This window comes from Lactuca sativa, chromosome 7 (assembly GCF_002870075.4).
Source record: "Lactuca sativa cultivar Salinas chromosome 7, Lsat_Salinas_v11, whole genome shotgun sequence".
NCBI lineage: Eukaryota > Viridiplantae > Streptophyta > Magnoliopsida > Asterales > Asteraceae > Lactuca > Lactuca sativa.
In genome coordinates, this window is record NC_056629.2 from 100,400,942 (window position 1) to 100,417,151 (window position 16,210).

The window sequence follows — 16,210 nt, forward strand, 5'->3', positions numbered from 1 at the left end:
CCACTAACCCGAGAATCAACCCCTAACCCAACCCTAAGGGTTGTGACTTCCTTGATGCGCGTATGGGTCCTATGCTTTTAGTAGTACGGGCCCATACTACCTTCCACACCTACCGATATTTATATCAAGTATCACCACAACACCCTAAAGATGAACATACATAACAAGCAATCAACCCTCAACCCTAGAGGAACACTAAAAATATCATACATAAGGAATCCTAGGCTAGTAGGCATCATAAATCAGGCAACTCTATCATGCAATTCTTGAAGATCCCTAGCCTAGTACTAGCATGTTGTTCTATCAAATCTCATAAACAAATAACTTGTATGGTATTTTGGGGCTACTTACTGGCTCTGGCTGATCGTACCTCTGCGTCCTCCTTTACTCATTTTTGAAAATCATTTTAAATTCTCTTTTCAAAACTCTCCTTGATTTGAGACTGGATTCACATGAATGTTTCTCCAATTCACTCAAACCAATGCTCTGATACCATATTGTAACACTCTAAAATTTTCAACCAATTTAAACTTTTCAAAAACAACCCATTTTCATTAATTCATTACAAAAAGGTTTCCAATTCATTTATTATCATAGTATTTCCCAGAACCACATTATAAGTACATAAAACATGAGGAGCGGTACGATCACACCTTCGCCTTGCCTCGATCTCCACAAGTACCTGAAACAATACACTAAAAACTGTAAGCCCGAAAGCTTAGTGAGTTACCCCAAAATACCAACCACATATACCATACTCATAACGTATCATATCATAAACAGAACAGAGCAGCCATGCACTTTTGGTCTACTGTGTGACTGGTCCGCCGCACCGGGCCTACAGTCCACCTGGTCCACCCTCTGAGTCTAGTCATATACATCGAGTCTACAATGTGATTGGTCAGCCTGCACCGGGCCTTCAATTCACCTGGTCCACTCTCTGAGTCTACAGTATGATGAGTCCGCCCGCATCGTGCCTTCAGTCGGTGTGGTCCACTCCCCAAGCCTCGACACGTCTGGTCCGCCCTCTTGGGGCCTACAGCCTATCCGGACTGCTTGCTGGGCCTTCGGGATAACCGGTCCGCGCTGGGTATGTTGGCCTACAACACAAAGCAGGACCCGCCTCAACCCATCCCTAGTCCAACAACCATGTGCACATAAACATATAATCATATAGCAGTTCGCAACTAATCAACCAATCTAACAGATCACATACATAGCACATCCCTACCAGGATACCGACGTAACCAGTCACTAGCATAGCATCATCCTATAAACCAGGATACCGACCCTAACCAGGTCTCTAACATATACCATCCTAACTAACAGGATGCACACATAGTAAAGCAATAACGTAACAAACAACTACCCAGATTTCCATCCCATAAAGGGACGACCTTAGTGTCGTAGACCCTGTCGATATAGTGAGGATACCTCACCTGCAACTGTCGGCTGAAGAAACAAGATCATGTTGCTCCAAACACAGACACGAACTCCCCCACTGGTCAACACCAAAACACTGAACTCAATAAATGTCAACAATTACAAGAAATACCCCTGGAAGTCAACTGGTCAACTCTTGGACAAGGTCATAGTCCTCAGTCAAAGTCAACCTTCCTGACTGACTCTACTCGCCGAGTCAGCCTGCTGACTCGTCGAGTCCCTAGGCTCTAAAAACTCCCATATCGCGACTCAACTCGCCGAGTCGCCCCAAGACTCACCGAGTCCAACAAACTCTGAGTCCCTTCATGCTCAACTCACCGAGTCATCCCTCGACTCGCCGATTCACCGCTCAAACAGAAAAGGTTAGGACTCCTCGACCAGACTCGTTGAGTCCAAGGAAATATTCAACAGACTCGCCGAGTTGTTCTTCCAACTCGTCGAGTTAATGCACATATTCATACTACTCGTCGATTTCACCCATGTGACTCGCCGAGTCTCTTCAATTCTTATTCCATACAGAGGCTTTTCAAGCCATGCAGGGATTCCAATCTATAGATCTACCCTTCTACAAGCTATCTCTCATGTAAAGCGCCAAACTTTACGTGAACTCAAGGAGTTATGAGCCCAAAATGCTCTAGGGCAAGGCTTTCAGGATGAAGAGTTTCACTAATAGCTCAAGGACAGGAAATTTATGATCTTTTGGACCATCTCAAGTCCAGATCTGAGGTAGCAACCTCAAATCCAACCTCCAACCCGAAACAACTCTAGTAATGCCCCAACAACTCCACAAATGATAGATCTAGATGCACACAAGCTCAAGCAATGGGTTATTACCTCAAATGAAAGCTCCAACTGAAGAATAAGCCAAATCTCTGCAAACTCCCTTGCCCCAATCCTCTTGATCTTCAATTTCTTCTCCAATTTTCCTTCCTCCAAGGCTCTATTCTCTCGCAAAGGGGTTTCCTCACGAATTAGGGTTCTCTGGATCTCAAATGGGTAGCAAAGAGGCTGAGGGGAAAACATATGGTTCTTTCAATAGGGTGCAAGCCCTGAAAATAGGGTTTCTCCTTCCAACACTGACTCGCCGAGTCTAGTCGTCGACTTTCCGAGTCAATTACTTAGCACGTGACCAAAATGCAACTCGACTCGCCGAGTCTATCCATAGACTCGCCTAGTCGATCTTCCTTAATTACACCAAGAACCCTGAACTCGCATTTCTGAACTTGGGGTGTTACAATTTGTGTGCCTCCTCCATCAATGTCTGATGCACGCCTCCATGATAGGGGACCCACACCCTACGATAGAGGGTCAACAACCCTCGACTATCCCGTCTTGATGGAGAAGGTGCCCAAGAAACTGCACCTCGCACAACTAGAACTCATAATTGGAAAAATTAGCATACAAGCTCTCCCTCCTCAAAGTATACAAAACCTCCCACAAATGCTCCTCATGCTGCTCTCACGTCTTAGAATAAATCAAGATGTCATCGATGAAAACTATCACAGACCGATCCAACATTGGTTTACACATGCGGTTCATGAGATCCATGAATGCGGTAGGAGCAATGGTGAGCCCGAAGGGCATCACCACAAACTAATAGTGGCCATAATGCGTCCAAAAAAGTAGTTTTCTGCACATCTTCCTCTCTAACCCTCATCTGATGATACCCCGAACGCAAATCAATCTTGGATAACCAAGATGCTCCCTCTAGCTGGCTAAAGAGGTCATCAATCCTCGGAAGTGGGTAAAGATTCTTCACCGTTACCTTATTCAGCTCCTGATAATCTATACACATCCGATACGACCCGTCCTTCTTCTTCACAAATAGAATCGGGGCTCCCCAAGGTGAACTGCTCGGTCTGATGAATCCTTTGTCTGACAGCTCCTGTAGCTACGTAGACCACTCCTGCTTCTCAGGAGGAGCCAACCGATACGAAGCCTTGGCTATCGGAGCCGCACCAGGGACGAGGTTAATCCTGAAGTCTACCTGTCTCTCCGAAGGTATCCTAGGCAACTCCTCGGGGAATGCATCCGCAAACTCTCGTACCCCAGGCACATCGCCCACTGTCTCCTTACCCGCCTCCCGGGTATCCATAACATAGGCGACAAATCCTGCGCAACCCTGCTGAAGGTAACGCCTAGCTCTCGTTGCTGAATACAAAGTTGGTCCTCGCTGTGGCCTCTCGCCCAGGATCACCAGCTTTCCCCCGCTTGGGGTCCTGATCCGTACCAACTGCTGCACGCAGTCGATCACTGCCCTATTGGGGCTTATCCAATTTATAACAATAATAACCTTGTTCCCCCGCAAAGGTATGGGAACTAAGTCTACCAGGTAACGTTCCTCGAACAGCCTCAATACACAATCCCGGTAGACCTATGATGCTCGCACTGACCGGTCGTCTGTAATCTCAACTTCTAGAGGGAAATCCAGCATGCCCGAAGACTCAGGAAACTTCTTGCTAAGCTCAAGAGAAACAAATGATCGGGTAGCCCTCGAATCAAACAACACCTGAATTGGGATACCGTTCACATGGAATGATCCTAAACAGATCATAAACATAACATATCAAAATCACAGTGACGTAACATAAAGAAATAAGAGAAGAAATCGTACCCGTCACCACATCAGGTGCAACGCGTGCCTCCTCGGTTGTCAACTGAAATGCTCGGCTCCGCACCACTGGAGCCTCTACCTTGGCCTTTCAGCCATCCACTGCGCTGCTGCTGGGGTTGGCGCCGCTGCTGGTGCTGCTGCTGTTTCTGTTGTCAATCTAGGGCAATTGGCCTTCTTGTGGCCCCACTGATTGTAATGAAAGAAAATCAGGTCTGACATCTGCACTGTGGGGGCGGGGGTAGTACAATCCCTACCAAAATGCCCAGTCTTGCCGCACTTATAGCAGTCAGAACCTGAACCACTGCGACATGCTCCCTCATGTGACCGACGACATTTTCTACAGCGGTCCCGGCCCTGCTGGCCCTTCGACCTAGAGTCGAATCCCTTGGGTTTCGTCCCCGAAACCCCTGTAACCTGCTTAGTCTCTAGCTTTTCTTCTTGAGGTGCTACAAATTGATCTCCCTCTCCCACGCCCTGGCAATCATGGAGTCCAAGGTCGGGCATGCCGAGAAGCTGACATGTTCCCTGATGTCGGCTCTTAATATGTCGTGATAGCGGGTCCTCCTCATATCCTCATCTCTTGCATACTGGGGCACCAAAAGAGCCCTCTCCCAGAACTTGGTGGTGATCTCCGTCACAGTCTCCGTAGTCTGTCTCATATCAAAAAACTCCATGGCTAGCTGCTGAAGCTCCACATCTGGCGCGAACTTTGCCCTGAATCTGGTCATAAAGTCTGACCAGGTCATAGCCTCGCCGGCGGGGGCTCCCAATGAGTCACCACCCGACTCCCACCAATCTCTTACTCTGTCTCTCAAACATCCCGCCGTAAAGTGGACCTTCGACCCTTCTGGGAAGAAGCTCGTCAACTGCGCAGACTCAATGTCTGCGATCCATCTCCTAGCAGCAATGGGGTCCTTCACCCCGTGAAAATCCGACACACCACTCCTTATGAAATCCTTGAACGACAGTGTGCGCGTGCCCGCTTGGCCAGACGCCAAATCACTCCTGAATGATCGGAGGCGATCATCCATCAGCTCGATGATCCCCTCCTTGATCGACCTGAATATGACCGGGGTCGCCTCAAGGATACCTCTCGTAATCTCAGACGCGATGAACTCGCGTAACCCGTCATCAACCTGCTCGGATCCCGCGTTCGAGCTCGATCCCAGTCCTGACCCAAATCCTAATCCACTTGCTCCATGTCGTGTGGTCACCATACTGAAAATAAACACATAAACTTCAGGATCAAACATACCCCAAAAGGTCTCACACATTATCCCAGATTCCTGGTTCCATCTCGGCCCTCCTTGACTCGAGTACGGATCCTCTGCTTTCAGTAGTACGGGCCCATACTACCTTCCACATCTATTCATACTTTCCTCAAGGATTGCTTCGACTTCACCAAGTCCCTTAACCAATATCCCTTTCCAACTAATCTCATCCTAGGCTTTCCTAGGGCACTCTCCGACCTACTCTCCGCCATTAGCTGCACCAGGAGTCCCTACCATCCTTCCCTAAGTAGCTTGCGGATACTACTACATATTCGCTCACTAGTTAGTTAAAGTTAGCCAGGACCCCTATATCACAAAGCAAGCAACATTCATACATCGAGTAACCATAGCAAGCATAACCTAACCAAGCTATCCTACTGCTGACTAGGCAGTCCTAGCATGCAGCTCATACAACAGGCATATAAGGCATCTTCCTAGATCATTAGCCCTAATCTAGCATGCAGTTCTCAGAAACATATATCAGGCATAAAAGGCGTCCTCCTAGATCCTTAGACCTATTCTAGCATAGAGTTCTCAGAATCACATATCGTACAACATTGCATAACAAGTATGGGTATCTTGAGGAAAACTTACTTGAGCTCCGCCGGTCGCACGCATCACACACCTTGTTCTTTCTCAAACTCTTTTTCTTAGATTTAGAAAACCATTTTCTTTGTAAAAATCCTTTAGCCCCTCGGTTTGAGTCCAGACACCCCTGAAGGTGTAACACTCGTGTTTCTAACCTAGGCATTTATATTGAGGTGAAAGTCTAGGTTAAACTTTGTAACTCATTTTGAAGAAATGAAAAGGAATTATGTGAATTATGTGCTTTGTGCTTAATTATTAGCATTTAATTAATTAAGAATAAAAATAATCGTCAAAATTAAAGTGTGAGATAAGCCCGATATCTTTACATAAAGTTGTAGTGGTCGAAAAAAGGATTTCAGGGATATAAAGAATACCAAAATCCGAGTTATAATGAAGAAGTTATGACCTGTCGAAGTTTCGCGACAAAACCGACACGGTGCTGAATGTGGTAAAAAGTGAGTTTTTGATAAACTACTTTTTAGCCTTAGTAATCTAAATGAAAGTCGTAGTATTCGTTAAACCGAGAAGTTTGATAAAAAGAACGCCCAAATATGACTTCGTATGAGGAAGTTATGATTTTTCGAAGTTTCAGCTTAGCAGTAGACAGCTAAAAACTCAAATTTTAGATCGAGCGATTTCTAGCCAACACTACCTAAACGAGAATTGAAGGTCCCGTCATTAGTAGCACAATGGTAAAAAGTCTGACGAAAACGGACGTTGGATGAAAAAGTTATGAATTTTTAACGGATTTCCTGTCCTGGTCTATTAAAAATAATAATATAAAAATTATATCAAAATTAGCCGAGGAAGTCTAAACGGAAGTTGTAGGGCGTAATTTTAGCTACGAGTGCATATAAAGAACATCAAAAACAGAGCTCGTATGCGAATGTTATCGATTTTAGAAATTTTGGCGCGAAAAAAGAGAAAAATCCTCAAAACCAAGGAATTTCGCACACGTGGACTTCGGCCACGTCACCCTCGCTCAAAACGTGCCACGTGTCTTGCTCAGTCATCCGAGCTGCTGAGTCATTCAAGCTACTGAGTCATCCGAGCATCTGGCCTTATCCAAAGTGGTCCAATAGCGGTGCGACACGTACCCTCTTAGCACATGTCTGAACCCTCGCAGCATGCCACGAACCCTCTACTTCGGACCCTAGACCTCGGTCCAATCACAGACTGCCAGCGAGCCCCTCGCATGCACAGACCATGTGCGAGCCATGTGCAAGCCACCTCCCCTGCGAGCTTAGGATCTGCGACGCGTGTCTTCTCTCCCGACCATCCGATCAGAAGCCTCGCCCCTATAAATAGAAGGGTGCAAGACCTCCCGTGTAACTTTGGAAACTTGCCACTTTTAACCCCTTTTCCCATATTTTCTTCATATTAACATCCCCTAAAGCCCCGGTATCGATTATAAGCCCCAGAATACTCCACGAAGTGTCAGAGAAGCCCGGAAAATTTATCTTTTCGGTTTCGAAGCCCGACCTTTGCAAAGCCCGGTTTCTCAATAAAACTACCAGTTTTTTCAGAAACGATCGTTTTAGAAAACGAATTGCTGCCCGATTATCGTCAAATCATGTGAGTGTATAGTCACTTTCATTTTACACATAGATATGAAGTATTTACCTTATAATACGTGTTATGTGTAAATATATTAGTTGTTTATTTGAGGTGACTATTGAGTTGATGTTTTATACAAGTTTTAAATTGTATAAGCATTTTTATCTACAAATATGTTGGGTAGATAGTGATATGTGATCAAATAAAATTGATGAGAGGCCTCGATGTGTTTTGAGATCCAGTCATCTAGAGGAGTTTGGATGACGACCACAGACTTTCTAGACAGTCCAGTGGGAAACATTACAGGTCTGCAACCTGTAGGTGTTAATGAACTAAGAGTGTTCATTCGCTGTACTCCATCCCCCTCATGGTTGCCTTTAGGACATGTATGGCCGAGGAAACCCCTTAGCAGTAGTGTCCATCCCGATGATATTCTTTAAGCTAGGTCCCTTTTGATAAGTGTTTAGGGACGTAAAGTGAGGATAACGGGAACGCGTAATCAGGGTTATTGTTGATTGATGAACTTAGTAAGTTTATTATTATTGTGGGTTGAAAACCCTATATGCTCACCAAGATCCCAAGCCCGACCCACTCAGCATTTTATGTTATAGGTAGTGGACCCCGAGCATAGTGGGAGGACAACGATTGATTTTTGGATTATAGGCCAGTAGTTGTAAATAACTGTTGAAAGGCTTATAATGTCTTGTTTATGCTTTTGATCTGTATCGGAACATCGCATCCCGAGTTTTTGATATATACATGGAAAATATATACCTTCTTAATGAAGGGGTTTGATAAACTTTTATCATATGTTGTTTGGGGACCAATTCCGCAACATCTTTTAAAAAGATTTCTTTGATTTTATTTTAAACAGGATAAATTAAATCGGTCTTTTCTGGCCGAGAAATTAGGGGATGTCACAGTTGGTATCAGAGCATTAGTTTAAGCGAACTAAGAAATATCCTACGATTTCTAAACTTAAACTTAGAATGCTAAGTGATGATTGTGAGATGAGTGTCTACCATATTTTAGACACGAGCACTAGTTTATTTTAGGGAAGATGCCTAAAATGCCCTTATATGCTAAATGCTATGTGTTTGCCATGTGTGCCATTATTTGTTCGGATCTATGGTTTATTGCCTACCGGATCTGGAAACCTTATGTGTGTAGGATTCTAAGCGTATGATTACGAGGTTAGAACTAACATGTAAACATTTCGGAGTGATAAGATAATTGACATGTCTAACAAGGATAAAGACCTAAATTCGCCTTATTTGTTATATAGATTGTAATGGAAAGAACTCGTAGTGGAGATGCAAATGCAAACGTAAACAGGGATCAACGGCCTCAACCTCAAGTAGTTGAGCAAGTACCTATTGTAGGAGCTGCAGCTGAGCCAATGACGATGGCTGGGGTACAAGCAATGATGCAAATGATGTTAGATCGCCAGATGGAGGAGACAAGGCGATTACTAAAACAACATATGGAAGAGACTATGATGCCTGTTGAACAGCCCGTATTGAGTGAAGGGCAATCAGTAGGAGGGAACTACAGTGGGACTCTTGGTCAAGCCAACCCACTGACAGTTAGACAAGACAACCGGGATGGAGGAGTTGGTGGACGCGGATGCAAATACAAAGATTTCATGGCATCTAAACCGCCGTGTCTATTTGGAAGTCTGACACCGGTGGAAGTCATGAATTGGATCTCCGAAATGGAGACGATGTTTGAAAGTTATGAGTGCAGCAACAAACAAAAGACCGCACTTGCAATTCCTATGTTAAAGTCTGGTGTGTTGAGCTGGTGGAAGTTACTAGCTGATTTGATGCCCAAGGGTGAAGCTAGTAAGATGTCTTGGGAAGATTTTGTGGTACAACTAGAAATTGTAGTACTACTCTGAGCAGGATCTTCTGGAAACAAAAGACCGCACTTGCAATTCCTCTGTTAAAGTCTAGTGTGTTGTGCTGGTGGAAATTAGTCGCTGATTCGATGCCCAAGGGTGAAGCTAGTAAGATGTCTTGGGAAGATTTTGTGGTACAACTGAAATTGCAGTACTGCTCTGAGCAGGATCTTCTGGAAATCAACAATGAGTTCCAAAATTTAAAGAAAGGAAAGATGAGCGTTCCTGAATACGCTGCTAGTTTTATGGAAAAGATGAAGCTTGTTCCTCATCTAGTTCCAACTGAACTCTCTAAGGTCAACAAGTTTTCCCTCGGTTACCAGCGAACTTTGGTCCGATGGTTAAGCAAGCAACCACTTTGAAAGCCGCCATCTGGGTTGCTAAGAATGTTGAGGTTCAGATCAGAGAGAAGGGTCTAGAGAGGGAAGAAGTTGGTGAAAAGAGAAAATTTGAAGGAACTTCAGGTTCCAACCAGAAAAGCAAATTTTCTAAGTCTAAGAAGCTTGGAGGAGGAGGAGGTGAAGCGAAATGGTGTGAGAAGTGCAAGAAAAAGCACTCTGGGAAATGTGGTGAGGAGGTGACTTGCTTCAAATGTGGAAAGGCTAGGCATTATGATAACATGTGTCCGTCCGACAAGAGGGTATGTTTTGAGTGCCATGAAGTAGGGCATGTTCTTAAAGACTGTCCAAAGAGGAAGGATGCAACAATGCCCAATATACCACCAAAGGTGAAGGCAAGAGCCTTTCAGATGACATTTGAAGCTGCAAAAAAAAGAAGTCGATGTCGCTTCAGGTACCTTTCTTGTAAACGAATTGCCTGCCCAAATTTTGTTTGATTCTGGAGCCAATTACTCCTTTATATCGCATGAATTTGGTAAAAAGCTAGCTTTGCCTGTAGATAAGCTAGTTAATGCTTTATTAGTCGAGATTGCCAGTGGCAAGTTTGTACCTGTTAGCCATCGTATGAAAAACATCCTCATTGACTTGGATGGGAATAAGTTCCACGAGGAATTATTGCCTATCGAGTTAAATGGATTCGACATAGTTTTAGGAATGGATTGCCTTAGCGCCAACGATACAGTAATATTATGTAGAAAGAATATAGTAAAAGTAAACCCGCCAGGGAAAGAGTCGTTTATGGTGTATGGAGACAAACACAGAGTAAATTCTGGAATCATTTCCCTAATGAAAGCCAGAAAGTGTTTGGCCAAGGGATGTACATCATATCTAGTGTTCGTGATCAATGCTAAGATGGAAAAGAAGGAGGTGTAGAATATTCCGATGGTGTGTGGTTATCCAGGAGTCTTTCCCGAAGATCTTCCTGGATTGCCCCCTGATCGTCAAGTAGAATTTCGTATCGACTTGTTAACAGGAACGACGCCGATAGCAAAAGCACCATATCGATTAGCACCAACAGAGATGAAAGAACTTCAGACACAACTTCAGGAGTTATTGGACAAAGGTTTCATTCAACCTAGTTCATCGCCCTGGGGAGCCCCTGTGTTATTTGTAACGAAGAAAGACGGGAACATGAGAATGTGCATCGATTACAAAGAGCTGAACAAAGTGACGATAAAGAACAAGTACCCGTTGCCAAGGATCGATGACCTGTTCGACCAGTTGCAAGGTTCCAGCTATTTCTCGAAGATCGATCTTAGGTTGGGATACCATCAACTAAAGGTGAGAGAGCAGGATATCGAAAAGACTGCGTTTAGAACAAGATATGGACACTATGAATTTTTGGTTATGTCGTTCGGATTAACCAATGCCCCAGCAGCTTTCATGGATTTGATGAATAGGGTTTATAAACCATTCCTAGGTAAATCCGTGATAGTATTCATAGACGACATCTTGATTTATTTGAAAAGCAAGCAGGAGCATGAAAAGCATCTGCGTGAAGTGCTAGAAGTCCAAAAAAAGGAGAAGTTGTATGCAAAGTTCTCCAAATGTGAATTTTGGATTCAAGAAGTCCAATTTTTAGGTCATGTGGTTAACCAAGAAGGAATAATTGTTGACCCAGCAAAGATTGAAGTTGTGATGAAGTGGGAACAACCAAAAAGCCCTACGGAGATTCGAAGCTTTTTAGGATTAGCTGGATATTACTGAAGGTTTATCCAAGTCTTTTCTTCGATTGCTACTCCATTAACAGCTTTGACCCACAAAAGAGCTACATACGCTTGGAATGAGAAGCATAAGGAAGCCTTTGAGAAGTTGAAGAATAGATTGTGTGAAGCACCGATTCTTTCGTTGCCTGAAGGAGTTGATGACTTTGCAATTTATAGCGATGCATCTGGAGTTGGTTTAGGTTGTGTTCTGACCCAAAGGGATAAAGTGAGAGTGTATGCATCGAGGCAATTGAAGGAGCATGAAAAGAACTACCCCACTCATGATCTGGAGTTGGCAGCGGTAGTATTTGCCTTAAAGATGGAGGCATTATCTTTATGGTACTAAATGCAAACTTTTCACTGATCATAAGAGTCTCCAATATCTCTTTAATCAGAAGGAATTGAACATGAGGCAACGACGCTGGCTAGAGTTACTCAAGGACTACGACTGTGAGATACTTTACCACCCTGGTAAAGCAAATGTTTTTGCTGATGCTCTCGGTCGGAAGGTAAACCTTGAAAGGCCAAGAGTGTTGAGAATTGAAGTTGTCTCGACAATAGTGGAAAGTATAAAGAAAGCTCAAGAGGAAGCTTTAGAGAAAAAATGACCGAAAGGAAGAACGTTTGGGCAAAACATTAGTATTCGGTACAAACAACCAAGGGTTGAAGGTATTCCAAGATAGGATTTGGGTACCTAAGACAGGCGGAGTAAGAGATCTTCTGATGGAAGAAGCTCACAAGACCAAGTACTCGATTCATCTCGGCAGAAATAAAATGTATAGGGATCTAAAGCCCTATTATTAGTGGCCGACGATGAAGCTCGATGTTTCTAAATATGTGGCCGAGTGTGTAACTTGTGCTAGGGTTAAGGCACAACTTCAAAAACCATATGGGAGTTTAGAACCTTTACCCATACCCATGGGTAAATGGGAAGATATCACCATGGATTTTGTGACTAAACTGCCCAGAACAAGGAACGGTCACGACATGATTTGGGTGGTCGTTGATCGCTTCACTAAGAGTACGCATTTCATAGCAGCCAAAGAGAAATGGTCTATGGATAAACTTGCGAATTCTTACGTGAAGGAAATTGTGAGGCTTCACGGTGTTCCGTTAACAATTGTATCCGATCGTGAAAGCCGTTTAACCTCAAGGTTTTGGAGGAGTCTACAAGAGGAATTGGGTACTAAGTTGTGTTTGAGTAGAGCTTACTATCCGCAAACCGATGGTCAGAGCGAACGAACGATTCAAACATTGGAGGATATGCTAAGAGCATGCACCCTAGAATTCCAAGGTAACTGGGATACACTTACCTCTAGTAGAATTCTCCTATAATAATAGTTTCCACTCAAGCATTAAGATGGCACCTTATCACGCTTTGTATGGGGAAATGTGTCGAACACCGTCATGTTGGCTGGAAGCTAGGGAAAAGCAGTTTATGGGACCTGAAATAGTCCATCAGACTGCTGAAAAGTTGAAAGTGATAAGGGAAAGGATGTAAGCTGCTCAAGATCGACAAAAGAGTTATGCTGACAAGAAAAAACAACCGATAACCTTTGAAGTTGGAGATTCGGTTTTTACTTAAAGTCTCGCCGTGGAAGGGACTTATAAGATTTGGGAAATGAGGAAAGTTGAGTCCATGGTTTATTGGACCGTTCAAAGTTTTGCAGAAGATTGGGAATCAAGCTTACAAGCTAGACTTACTGGAAGAACTGGAGGTTATACATAACACCTTTCATGTGTGTTATTTGAGAAAGTTCAAGGGAGACGTGCCCGACATAATTCCGATTTCTGAGTTAAGGTTGGATGAAAACAAGAGGTTGATCGAAGAACCTGAGGCAAGTGTTGACCGTAAGACTATGAAGTTGCGACGCAAGATGGTTGATTTAGTGCTTGTGTGGTTTAAACATACGAATGGACCAAATCTCACTTGCGAAACGAAGAGTGACATGATGAGTCGCTACCCGCAGTTGTTTGGTGATATGTGATTCCGGGGACGGAATCATCCTAAGGGGGAGAGAATTGTAACACTCGTATTTCTAGCCTAGACATTTATATTGAGGTGATAGTCTAGGTTAACCTTTGTAACTCATTTTGAAGAAATGAAAAGGAATTATGTGAATATTATGTGAATCATGTGTGTTATGCTTAATTATTAGCATTTAATTAATTAAGAATAAAAATAAGCGTCAAAATTAATGTGTGAGATAAGCCCGATATCTTTTCATAAAGTTGTAGTGGTCGAAACAAGGATTTCGGGGATATAAAGAATACCAAAATCCGAGTTATAACGAAGAAGTTATAACCTGTCGAAGTTTCGCGACAAAACCGACACGGTGCTAAATGTGGTAAAAAGTGAGTTTTTGATAAACTACTTTTTAGCCTTAGTAATCTAAACGAAAGTCGTAGTATTCGTTAAACCGAGAAGTTCGATAAAAAGAACACCCAAATCTGACTTCGTATGAGGAAGTTATGATTTTTCGAAGTTTCAGCTTAGTAGTAGACAGCTAAAAACTTGAATTTTAGATCGAGCGATTTTTAGCTGACACAACCTAAACGAGAATTGAAGGTCTCGTCATTAGTAGCACAACGGTAAAAAGTCTGACGAAAACGGACGTCAGATGAAGAAGGTATGAATTTTTAACGGATTTCGTGTCCCGGTTTGTTAAAAATAATAATATAAAAATTAAAGTCAAAATTAGCCGAGGAAGTCTAAACGGAAGTTGTGGAGCGTAATTTTAGCTATGCGTGCATATAAAGAACGTCAAAAACGGATCTTGTATGCGAAAGTTATGGACTTTAGAAGTTTTGGCTTGAAAAACGAGAAAAATCCCCAAAACCGAGGAATTCCGCACACATGGACTTCAGCCACGTCACCCTCGCTCAAAACGCGCCACGTGTCCTGCTGAGTCATCCGAGCGGCTGAGTCATTTGAGCTGCTGAGTCATCCGAGCACCTGGCCTTATCCGAAGTGGTCTAATAGTGGTGCGACACGTACCCTCTTAGCACATGTCCGAATCCTCGCAATATGCCACGAACCCTCTACTTCGGACCCTAGACCTTGATCCAATCATAGACTGCCAGCGAGCCCCTCGCATGCGCAGACCATGTGTGATCCATGTGCGAGCCACCTCCCCTGCGAGCTTCGGATCTGCGACGCGTGTCTTCCCTCCTGACCATCCGATCAGAAGCCTCGCCCCTATAAATAGAAGGGTGCGAGACCTCCCGGGTAACTTTGGAAATTTTCCACTTTTAACCCCTTTTCTCATATTTTCTTCATATTAACATCCCTCAAAGCCCCGATATCGATTATAAGCCCCGGAATACTCCACGAAGTGTCCGAGAAGCCCGTAAAATTTATCTTTTTGGTTTCGAAGCCCGACCTTTGTAGAGCCCGGTTTCTCAATAAAACTCCCGGTTTTATTAGAAATGATCGTTTTAGGAAACGAATTGCTGCTCGATTATCATCAAATCATGTGAGTGTATAGTCACTTTCATTTTACACATATATATGAAGTATTTACCTTATAATACGTGCTATGTGTAAATATATTAGTTGTTTATTTGAGGTGACTGTTGAGTTGATGTTTTATACAAGTTTTAAATTGTATAAGTATTTTTATCTACAAATCCGTTGGGTAGAACATGGATAGATAGTGATATGTGATAAAATAAAATTGATGAGAGGCCTCGATGAGTTTTGAGATCCAATCATCTAGCGGAGTTTGGATGACGACCACGAACTTTCTAGACAATCCAGTGGGAAACATTAGCAGGTCCGCAACCTATAGGTGTTTATGAACTAAGAGTGTTCATTCGTTGTACTCCATCCCCCTAATGGTTGCCTTTAGGACATGTATGGCTGAGGAAACCCCTTAGCAGTAGTGTCCATCCCGATGATATTCTTTAAGCTAGGTCCCTTGTGATAATTGTTTAGGGACGTAAAGTGAGGATAACGGGAACGGGTAATCAGGGTTATTGTTGATTGATGAACTTAGTTAGTTTATTATTATTGTGGGTTGAAAACCCTATATGCTCACCAGGCTCCCAAGCCTGACCCACTCAGCATTTTATGTTACAAGTAATGGACCCCGAGCATAGTCGGAGGACGACGATAGATTTTTGGATTATAGGCCAGTAGTTGTAAATAACTATTGAAAGGCTTATAATGTCTTGTTTATGCTTTTGATCTGTATCGGAACATGACATCCCGAGTTTTTGATATATACATGGAAAATATATACCTTCTTAATGAAGGGTTTTGATAAACTTTTATCATATGTTGTTTGGGGACCAATTTCGCAACATCTTTTAAAAAGATTTCTCTGATTTTATTTTAAAAAACATAAATTAAATCGGTCTTTTCTAGCCGAGAAATTAGGGGATGTCGCAGAGGGTGTGTCAGAATCCCTCAAACCAGGGCTTTGATATCAACTTGTAACATCCTAATTTTCAAGGCCAAAAGTTTTCATTTTTAATTAAGTAAATCACATCAAAGTTTACTAAAACATTTCCCATGTCATATCATTTGTAAAAGATACATAACAATGTGTCTGATAACCATATTCTCAAAAGTAAAATAAATCAGAGTACGTCCCTAGGAAACTCCATGCGGAAAACATGTGTGTGTGATGTGCTGCTACACCGCCAGCTCCTTCCCCTTAGACGAAGAGGTACCTGAAACCAAAACTGAAATTGTAAGCACAAAGCATAGTGAGTTCCCCCATCATAAC